Source organism: Paramormyrops kingsleyae, chromosome 9, assembly GCF_048594095.1.
Source record: "Paramormyrops kingsleyae isolate MSU_618 chromosome 9, PKINGS_0.4, whole genome shotgun sequence".
Taxonomy (NCBI): Eukaryota; Metazoa; Chordata; class Actinopteri; order Osteoglossiformes; family Mormyridae; genus Paramormyrops; species Paramormyrops kingsleyae.
This window is the reverse complement of record NC_132805.1, coordinates 13,309,448-13,317,864: the sequence shown is the minus strand read 5'-3', so window position 1 is coordinate 13,317,864 and position 8,417 is coordinate 13,309,448. Positions and strand designations below refer to the sequence as shown.

The 8,417-nt window shown below is 43.0% G+C and overlaps 2 long non-coding RNA genes across 2 annotated transcripts; both read left to right on the top strand.

The window, feature by feature from the left end:
- The first annotated feature begins 251 nt into the window (after positions 1 to 251).
- On the top strand, positions 252 to 1,129 carry LOC140592492 (uncharacterized). Its single transcript, XR_011992795.1, has 4 exons — positions 252 to 351; positions 461 to 508; positions 593 to 676; positions 1,032 to 1,129. It is a non-coding gene; the product is annotated as an uncharacterized lncRNA (long non-coding RNA).
- Positions 1,130 to 1,707: 578 nt separating this feature from the next.
- Positions 1,708 to 2,214, top strand: LOC140592495 (uncharacterized). The gene is made up of 4 exons (XR_011992799.1): positions 1,708 to 1,756; positions 1,854 to 1,904; positions 1,991 to 2,035; positions 2,127 to 2,214. It is a non-coding gene; the product is annotated as an uncharacterized lncRNA (long non-coding RNA).
- Positions 2,215 to 8,417: the final 6,203 nt, after the last annotated feature.

Sequence of the window (8,417 nt, the reverse complement as noted above, 5' to 3'; positions counted from 1 at the left end):
AAGCTCATCGGCTGTAATGTTGTCTGATGTATGTGGACCACTGTGTGAAGATGTGACCAAACCTCAGAACATTTGGCCTAGCCGATCATCATGGTCTTTTGAACCTCACCCTAGTCAACGACAGCTTGTACGTTTGTTTTCACCTCTCACCATACTATTCTTAAATATGCATCGGTTTGAACAGCTGACATACAGTATGTGAAATGAAAGCTTTCTTTGTATTTCGGTCAGCTCACCTATGTACTAGACATCAGCAGGCCACAAAATGAGCTGATTGTTGAAACATCTAAAGGATGTCTCACACGGGCAGATTTTTGGACATTAGGTTTGAATGAAGAAATGGAATCTACAGTAAGTTTGTTTTCTAATAGGTTTGTTTTTCATCCATATATATATATGTGTGTGTGTGTGTGTGCGTGTAATTTAAATTTGCCTAATATATTCATCCCTTTCATCTCAGATTGGAAATGCCTGTTTTGAGATTATTCAGGCAATTGCAGAATCAAAGGTATCATGTACAATTTGACCTTACTTTTTTACCTTTTTGAGTTTTTGAATGGTTTATACAAATGTGCTATGTACCATTTTATAGAGGATCAGCATATACATTGGTAATCTTTATGTCACCCGGACTTGGCTTCCTCCCTACAACTGTGAGCCACTGCAGTCCCTTCCTGTAAGTACAAATTTTCCTGGGTGTCAAGAACTAGTGTAAGAGTACCTCATGTAAAATACTGTTCTCCATTTCAGAATGATGCAGAGAGGAAGGACATTCTTGTGTTCCCACTATGGATTCCTGGGCATTTTCAGCTTTGTGTATGTAGGAGCACATCAATAACATACAGTACACTTAACCCAATAAAAGCCCAAAAGTCTGAGGATGTCATTTTAAGATTTTTTTTGTAATTGTGTCAGTTACATCTTGGTACAGCTTTAATTTATTCAATTTAAGCTATGGGCAACTACTGTGAATCATTAACTGACTGTTATTGCAATGGAATTGCTTATCACCTTGAGTAACTGTCTCTTAGGTGATGAAGCCAGGTAAAAAAGAAATGTTCTTTCTCGACTCACGATGTGCTAAGAAAAGGACGGGATTTGGTGGCCACCAATATGTGTCACTTTTGAGGTCAATTTTATGTTTATGTTAGTGTTCAGGAACCTTTTCGGTGTTCCAGGTTAAGTACGTTTCGGATCACGTTCTGATCTGTTTTGTGTTCAGCATGCGTTCAGTTTATTCAGTGTATTCACATGCTTACTTGTAAGACCTGTAATGTGGAGTACAGCCTTTTGATTAAAAGGTGATACATCAGATGTTAAATCAGATATTTAAATAATAGTATTAAAATTCCTGGAAGATGAGTTCTGACAATAGAATTGGTTTATCCGATATAGTCTCCAAATTATGTCATTATATTGTCATTATAATTGGGCAATGCAGTTCAGTCTGAATAAACGTGTCAGCTGAATGCTGTAAACATTAAAATATGATCACTCAGAAATTACAGAACTTTATAAGATACAGGTTGATCAACACTAAGCATATGAATGTACTTTCAGATTTTGTTAATTGTGTGCAGGCTGTGTTTCTAAGCCTGTTTGTAAAGAGAGTGCTGTTGTTAAGAACAGTTGTTAACAATGAATATTTTATTTGTACTAGCTATAATTTCTGTATGTTATATCTTAAAATAATAGGAAGCTTGCAGAGAACATCAGTCCAGGGGAGTGGTCTGAAATTAATGGCTTTGAGTTGGAGGTATGTGATCATGTGTGTGCTTATATCGTGATTTACTTATATAGTTATATTGATGAAATGTGATTAAAGAGTGTTTTATCCCATTGTGATAATAAAGGGGTTTCCAAGCCAAGAGTTCGGGGTTGACTGTGGCATCTTCATGTTGATGGTAAGATTCGTCATTCAGACATTTTTGGACTGTCAACATGCTTTTGAAGATAAGTAATGAACATTGACATTTCTTTTTATTAACAGTCTGCTTTATATGTGGTGCTGGATGCTCCCTTTGATTACACCATAGTAAGTAGCTTTTTTTTTTTTAGAGAGCAATAAAGTATGTGTGCAAAGAAGTCACTAATGTCACTAAATACACAAAATTTATTTTTAATAGTTAGACATGCCGACATTGCGGAAGTGGTGGTGCCTGCTGCTAATGGAAAACTTCGATCTCCGAAGGTCTGTGTGTGTGTGTGTGTGTGTGTGTGTATCTGTTTGATTTCATGTTTCAAACAAATTTAAGACACATTAACAATATCAGTATTTCTCCATTATAAGTTATGGGAAGGTTTTTGCACACTGGACAAAGGAATCAGAGGCTGTGCTGAAAGGTGAACATGCACCTGTATTCAGACTAAGAAAGCGCAAGTCTGTGGAACTCAGTCTGGTCAGTGTACACATTAAACCTTACTTTTAACAGTAAATTGTTGTATTTCTGAAAAAGTGTTATAATAATATACATATAATAACGTTTCTTCCTATGCTTCTGACAGAAACCAGCAATCATCTCTGATTTACATGTTGCTATGGAGTGGATTGAGGGGAATGAGGCTCTGTTCAGTGGGCATATAACCTTTCCCAAATATTTGACCATGACGGAAGAGCACCGCCAGGAGGCCCTAAGGGATGTGCTTGATGGAGACAACATAGAATTCAAGGAGCCATTCCTCTTTGGTTTTCAGATTCAAGAGGACATGGAAATATTTTTACAGGCCTGTGTTGACCAGCGGGGCCTCCGGGTTAATGCTGTCTGTTATGAGAAAGATTAAATTACTGTGTTGATTGATTTTTTTTTTTTTTATTTCATTCTGTTTGTTGTTGCTGTCTAAATAAATTTAGCAGTTGATTGAATATAATTGTTACATGTTGATCATCATTTATACAACTAGTGTGTGTACACACACACACACACACACACACACATACAGGGTTGCATATAACTGGTACGCAAGTACGCATTCACCTTTAAAAGCGATACGTGCGGCAATCGATTGCTGTGACAGTGTAAATGCGTACGTATTTTATGTGCATTTGCGCTGATATGACAAGAAAATACCGTGCATTTCAACCTATATACCGCAAATGAAGTACGAATTAGCATATACAGGTTAAAATGCACAATAATTTCTTGTCATATCAGCGCAAATGCACATAAAATACGTACGCATTTGCGCTGTTCCAGCAATCGTATATAGTATATGTTTATAACAGTTAAGGCAAGACTAATATATATATTAGTAATGTGTATGGAAAGTAACATAACAATTGCGTATGTATGATATGTTTATAACTGCTCATCTTATGACCAATATATATATTCCACAAACTAGATCAGACGAGAGATATACACTCACCTAAAGGATTATTAGGAACACCATACTAATACGGTGTTTGACCCCCTTTCGCCTTCAGAACTGCCTTAATTCTACGTGGCATTGATTCAACAAGGTGCTGAAAGCATTCTTTAGAAATGTTGGCCCATATTGATAGGATGGCATCTTGCAGTTGATGGAGATTTGTGGGATGCACATCCAGGGCACGAAGCTCCCGTTCCACCACATCCCAAAGATGCTCTATTGGGTTGAGATCTGGTGACTGTGGGGGCCATTGTAGTACAGTGAACTCATTGTCATGTTCAAGAAACCAATTTGAAATGATTCGAGCTTTGTGACATGGTGCATTATCTTGCTGGAAGTAGCCATCAGAGGATGGGTACATGGTGGTCATAAAGGGATGGACATGGTCAGAAACAATGCTCAGGTAGGCCGTGGCATTTAAACGATGCCCAATTGGCACTAAGGGGCCTAAAGTGTGCCAAGAAAACATCCCCCACACCATTACACCACCACCACCAGCCTGCACAGTGGAAAACAAGGCATGATGGATCCATGTTCTCATTCTGTTTACGCCAAATTCTGACACTACCATTTGAATGTCTCAACAGAAATCGAGACTCATCAGACCAGGCAACATTTTTCCAGTCTTCAACTGTCCAATTTTGGTGAGCTCGTGCAAATTGTAGCCTCTTTTTCCTATTTGTAGTGGAGATGAGTGGTACCCGGTGTGGTCTTCTGCTGTTGTAGCCCATCCGCCTCAAGGTTGTGCGTGTTGTGGCTTAACAAATGCTTTGCTGCATACCTCGGTTGTAACGAGTGGTTATTTCAGTCAAAGTTGCTCTTCTATCAGCTTGAATCAGTCGGCCCATTCTCCTCTGACCTCTAGTGTCAACAAGGCATTTTCGCCCACAGGACTGCCGCATACTGGATGTTTTTCCCTTTGCACACCATTCTTTGTAAACCCTAGAAATGGTTGTGCGTGAAAATCCCAGTAACTGAGCAGATTGTGAAATACTCAGACTCAAAATTGCTTAAATCACCTTTCTTTCCCATTCTGACATTCAGTTTGGAGTTCAGGAGATTGTCTTGACCAGGACCACACCCCTAAATGCATTGAAGCAACTGCCATGTGATTGGTTGATTAGATAATTGCATTAATGAGAAATTGAACAGGTGTTCCTAATAATCCTTTAGGTGAGTGTATATATATAATTTCTCTAGCGTATAAATGAACAAAAACATAACTTTTGAGAATTTTACAACTGAAATTCCGCTGTAACACACAGTTTGGTCACGTGTTTCCTGTGGAGCTCCACTTTACGTCCGTAAAGATGAGATCCACTTTACGCCCCTTAAAATCACGTATTTCCTGTGGAGGTGACGTATTTCCGGTGGAGCTCCACTCTACAGGCGTCTGCAGCTGGACCCTTCTCGACCTCCCTGACGGCTCATTCTAAAAGGATTTCTTCCCGTGCCTGCGCAAGATCACTCTGTTATCAAAGAACCAGGGATTACGTCAAGTAACCAAAAGTTCTTTTTCTAAATTCACTCGGTGTTTCATTATGGGAGATATGGACCGCTCCCGGATTGCGCCGCAATCTCCCGAGACTGCAAACTATAAAAACGGGCAGAAAACTGATTTCTCAGACCAGACCTGCAGTGTTAGCCTCCAGCACCGCATGTGCCACGGAAAGTCCTGAGACATCCATCCTGTAGAACTGCACAAACGTGTGCGGTGTAGCCCAGCTTGCCACATGACAAATATCCTGCACTGACACCCCCTTGAACAAGGCCCAAGATGTGGCCATGCTTCTGGTAGAATGGGCCCTTAAACCCTCAGGAGGCTGAGAGCCCCTGCAAGAATAAGCTAAAGAAATAGCCTGTACAATCCAGTGAGAGAGCCTCTGGCGGGGGTGGGGGAGCCCAGGACACAAACAACTGATCATGCTTCCTGAAGCCCGCTGTCCTGTTAATATACACGTGTAGGGCCCGAACTGGGCACAATGTGTTTAGCTTCTGTTCCTCAGCAGAGGAAAAAGGAGGGGAGTGGAAGGCTGTCAGCTCCACCGTAGAACACCTGTAGGTCGAGTCCACAACCTTAGTCACAAAAGCAGGATTAGGACGCAGGCACACTTTGGTAAGTCCCGGACCAAACTGCAAACAAGAAGAGCGGACAGACAGGGCCTGCAAATCGCTCACTTGCTTTGCTGTAGTCAAAGCTAAAAGCAGTGCTGTCTTAAGAGAGAGATATTTCAACCCTACCCCGTTCAAAGGCTCAAAAGGGTGATGAGACAAGGCGTCTAACACCATAGACAGATCCCACAATGGGAATGACGGCTTAGAAACAGGGTGTTTCCGGCAGGCGCCCTTCATGAAATGACAGATCAGGGGGTGCTGTCCAGCCGGCTTTTCACCAAAGTCCACGTGACAGGCTGAAATCGCAGCCAGATACATTTTAATTGTGGAAAAGACTTTCCCTTTTTCGAACAGAAAACCTTCTACAGAAAACCACCACTGAATACTGAAAAGGAACAGTCAGTCTCAGCCCACACCAATCCTCAAACACTCGCCATGTCCTACTGTTAAGCGAGTGAGTGGAAAAAGCCCTGGCACTCTGTATAGTGTCAATGACCGGTAGGGGCAGACCTGCAGCGTTCAGGTTCCACCGCTCACGGGCTAAGCCCAAAGGGCTATATTGTCCGGGTGGGGATGGTAGATCTCCCCTCCCGCCTGTGACACGAGTTCCCGGCATGGTGGGAGGGGCCACGGCTGACCCTTCAGCAGTTGAACTATCTCTGCCACCCAGTGTCTGGATGGCCAGTGTGGGGCTACCAGAACCAACAACAGACCCTGCTCCCTTACCCTGGCTAATGTGGAGGAAATTAGACTCAGGGGAGGGAACACATAGAGGAGGGTGTTTGGCCACGGGTGGGCTAGAGCATCCACACCCAATGGTGCAATTTCTTCCCACGGGAAAAAGTACAGTGAGTGTTTTCCTGCGAGGCGAAGAGATCTACGGTTGCCCGTGCAAATCTCTGCCATATCTGCTCTACTACCTGAGGGTGAAGCCACCACTCTCCATGGAGGGGGTTTCCTCTGGACAGCAGGTCTGCCCCCCTGTTCAGGAAACCCGGCACATGTGTCGCACGGAGAGATAAGAGCCGGGTGCTGCACCACATGATCAACTTCCTGGTTAATTGGTGCAGCCGGAGAGAGCGAGTGCCGCCCTTGCGATTGATGTAGGCCACCACTGTTGAATTGCCCAATTTCACTAGAACATGCTGACCCTGGAGAAAACCTAAAACCTAGGAAGTGTTTGAGTGCTAGAAACACTGCAAGCAGTTCCAAATAATTTATGTGTGTTGCGCCTATCTGGGGGGGCCACATGCCATTCACAGCCTTGCCCATCATGGTTGCACCCCACCCTTACTGGGATGCATCTGTTGTCAGTATAACTCTCGAGGACACCCTCCCTAAAGAGATGCCCAACTCGAGAGCTCCCCTGGTACACCACTGGCGAAGCGCCTTCACACATGCCGACGTCACCTTCACCGGCCGGCTGAGATGACGGCGAGGGCAAAGACCTAATTGCGCCACCCAGCGCTGAAAGTCCCTCATCATGAGGAGACCTAGATGCACCACAGATATCACCGACGCCATTAGCTCTAGCAGACGCAGGCAGAATCTGTACGAAACCACTTTCCCTAACTGAAAGCGGCCGAGACATTGCATAAAAGACACTATCCTCCTCTCCGCTAACGTAACCCGATATGAGAGGGAGTCTATTCGGAGGCCCAAATATTCCGTGAGCTGCAAAGGGGTCAGACGGCTCTTTTCCATATTGATCCTGAAACCCAGATCCCTGAAATGAGTGACAACTATTTCGGAATCTGTGATCGCTTGCTCCTTTGAATAGGAGCATATTAAATAGTCATCTATGTAGGACAATATCCTGATGTCGTTGTTTCTCATACAATACAATTCAAAGGTAACTGTTTTTCATTTCAATTTTAATTTTAAAGTATTATTTTCATTAATTTTTGTGGTTACTTAGTCTAAATGTATTTTATAGTTCTATGTGGAAAATAACTTGTCAGAATTTGTATATTAATTCAGATGCATTTTTGAGAGCTTTTGGATATTATTTAGTTATGGATGGAGTGGTGGCTCTGAGGCTAGGGATCTGTGCTAACAACTGGAAGCTTGTTGGTTCAAATCTTGTGAATTCCCAGAGTGATTCTAATCCACTGGCCGCTTGAGCAAGGTACTTAACCTGTAATTGCTTCATCCTGGGTATGACATTAATCTACATCCAGCCCTATAAGAAGGTCCTCCAACTTACAGGGAAAAACTTGGGGGTTGGCGGCAGGATTGGCAGTCCAGTCACTGGAAAAAACCTCACGCTGGTCCATTTGGTCTAGCGTGGTGCTGAGGTATCACATGGCTGTACTCAGGTTCTCATCCCTGAGGTGGTTTGTCATGTGGTGGGTGTGGCAATGCACTGTATCAGTGCATGCTCCTTACACACTGTATCAGTGCATGCTCCTTACACACTGTATCAGTGCATGCTCCTTACCCCTCCCTCTTGGTTATTATACTGTCAAGCTGAAATATAACCAGCTGTATGTTTATGGTATGGTATAAAGACTTGGGCAGCCACCGATGCATGTTTCAGCTATGCCTGAAACAGGCAGAAAGTCAGTCAGCAAAGCTCCTAAGGAAAAACAAGACATTTGAGTAGCCCTACATGGTCAAGACAAACAGAAATGTAGTACTGGTGAGCACCTACCACGGACTCCCTGAGTTGTGTAAATAGGAGGACAAAAAGCCTTTTATGACCAGCGATTACAATTCCACAAAGGGCAGTGTGGGTAATTTGGATGAAGTCACTGCCACATTTAGCTGCCAGCATAAAACTGCACATTGACCACTTGTTTTATTTTTCAATTTGATCGAAATTTCAGCCTAAAATTCTTTTGTTATTTGCCAAGAAGTAAACCCCTCTCGGGAACTGAGCAATTGGACTTGGATGCGACATTTCTTGGAGGAATTAGGGAGGGCGTTGGTGA